The sequence below is a fragment of the Phyllostomus discolor genome, chromosome 6 (genome assembly GCF_004126475.2).
Source record: "Phyllostomus discolor isolate MPI-MPIP mPhyDis1 chromosome 6, mPhyDis1.pri.v3, whole genome shotgun sequence".
Lineage (NCBI taxonomy): Eukaryota > Metazoa > Chordata > Mammalia > Chiroptera > Phyllostomidae > Phyllostomus > Phyllostomus discolor.
Window position 1 is genome coordinate 15469452 of NC_040908.2, and position 2472 is coordinate 15471923.

Consider the following 2472-nt stretch of genomic DNA (forward strand, 5'->3'; position numbering starts at 1 on the left):
ATTTTTAAATTTAGGCTAATGATGCTTTTTCGTTCCTAAAATGATTTGTGAGTTGTGCTGTATAAACTGTGTAAAAAGGTTCTGTTTTTAAAGATGGATTGTCATTCCCCTGGGGACAGGGGTCCCCAAGAAGTCTGCATTGTAAGAGAAAACAAAAGATCCTGTCCTATTCCTTAAAGCGTATTTTCTCTGTCTGATTAAAACGTTTATTCTAGTTATTTCAGTTTGTGGTTACTTGGTGTCGAAGAAGAAAATAGTCACCTTTGTATGAAGAGTAGATACGGGGGGACTTTCTGCAGTGGGAGATGTACATACAGTGTTTCGGTAGACAGTGGACAGTGATAAGCTTTGTGCGTCTGTGTTGAGATGAGTCAATGCCGTGGAGTACAGTCTGCTGTGAGATCCCGGAGGCAAACAACTTGGATTCCTACAGCCCGATGGGGAATTTAATGACCTTCCTGAGCATCTTCTTTCTTTCTTTTTTCTTTTTATTTTTTTTTAAATATTGGTGAAATGGTCCCATGGGAAAGGCTCCTAAGTAGGCCTCTCCAGGCAGGACCGTGAGCTCAACAATTTTTGTGTAGTTTCGGAAATTGAGGAGTGTCTCTGCTCCGAAGCATCTCTGGCGGTGTTCCCTGTTTCATTTTACTGTACTACAAGCCTACAGGATTTGCACTAAAGAAAGCTTGTTAGAAAAAGCTTGCTGCTATGGAAGAAATATTGAGACTTGTTTTTCTTTTGCAGGTTGTTTTTTTTTTTTTTTTTTTTGTTTGCTTTTCCACTTTTAATTGAGTAGCATTTTGTAGAATAAAATGAATTAAGACTGAAGAGCTTCTTATGGTTGGTTTATTCCGTCTTTTCTTCCCATGTCTCCTGTCACTTTTCCTTCTAGTCTTTTCTGCCTTTGGCTTTGTGGGTAGGGTTGGTGTCTCTGGCGGGTGAGGGTTCAGGGTGGGTTGTCACCCCTTTCTGAACACCTGTGAGCTGGGCCCGGGGGAGGGGCTTAGAGCTCTCGCACCCGCTCTCGTGCTTTCTTCCTCCCAGTCCTGTCCCCTCCCTCTCAGGGTCTGCTGTTCAGCCAGCTGCCAACTACCACCAACCTGTGAGCCAATAAAAGTTCAAGGTGCTGTCTCTTCCTGGGGGTATTTCATTTGAACAAGTTGTTTCTGGAAACCTAAGAATCTTCAAAGAACCAATAAAGGTATCGCTCAGATGGTCCAGGTGGACAAAGGAAAATGTGCCCAGGAAAGAACCCCAAAAACAAAGAAGGCGTGAAAATAAGTAGAAGAATCACATCCCCAGCTTTCCTTTCTGGGTAAACACAGGTTGTTAGGTGTGGAATGCGCAGAAGCACCAGCCAGCCCCCGTCGCCCTGTCAACCAGGAAGCCCGGGGTACAACACGGGATGGTGTTCTGCGTGCGCTTGCCTTGTAGTGTACGTGGTAGGGAGGCACACCTGCCATTAGTTAATGCTCGTTCGTGCTCGGCAGCTGCCTGAGAATTAGCCCCCGGCCTGACACCACCTGCTCCAGATCTACTCGCACAGGCTCAGCGGGCTCGGCGTCCAGGCCGCATCCTCCGGGGGACCCGGGGACGCGTGCACCCGGCCGTGAGTCAGGGGGCCCTGACTGCTATGCTTCCCCCGCTGCTCACTAGCTGCCGAGGTTGGGAGAAAGCCATTTAACCTCTCTGTGCCTTAGTTTTCTCGTCTGTGTGGGGGAGGGTAACGATGGCATCAGAAGCACCCACCTTGGGAGGATTACAGTATCTCCTCCTTTCCCTTTTGAGAGGGCCTGCAGCACGGGGGGACGGGGCGCTCAGAAGTCTCAGCCGGGGCCTGCTCTTCTGCCTGAGAGACAACACAGAAGGAGTCTGGTGTGTCTCAGGGGTGCCCGTGCTAAGCGCCACCCCCCCCCCCCGTGCCTCCCCACGGTGTGAGTGTGCGGGAGGTGGGTGCCGGTGGTGTTCGCCCCGGCCTCCGAGATCCCGGGGGTCCCTGCCCTGTGGAGAAGCCCGTGTGCCTGGGTCTGCACTCGCCTCTCGAGCTGAGGCACACCCATAACATTTTTCACCTTCCCGGAACACTTCGAAATCTGCTTTGTCCGAATTCCCGCCCCTCCAACCCCGCGGCAACTGGCGCGAGGTCGGCGATCACCAGGCGCTGATTAGATTGAGGCCACAGCAGCCCTGCCTCCCCCCAGCTGTTTGTGTCTTAAAGGCAACCAGACAGCGTTTTAGTCTTTCTTGGGAAAAACGATAAAGGACCACCTTTGCTGGGTTCCCAAACCTAACAGGCTCCAGCGGGAAATTTTGCAGCCACCTCTCAGCCTGAGCTATCGTGGTTCGAACCCGTTTAGGAACCTGGGCGGGTGGCAAACTCTGTCGATTACATTCCCAGCAAAGTTGGGAGTTTCAGAGGTTAAGCAGAATCCAGTCTTGGTAAAGGATTCCGAGGACCCTCCCTTTTTGCCA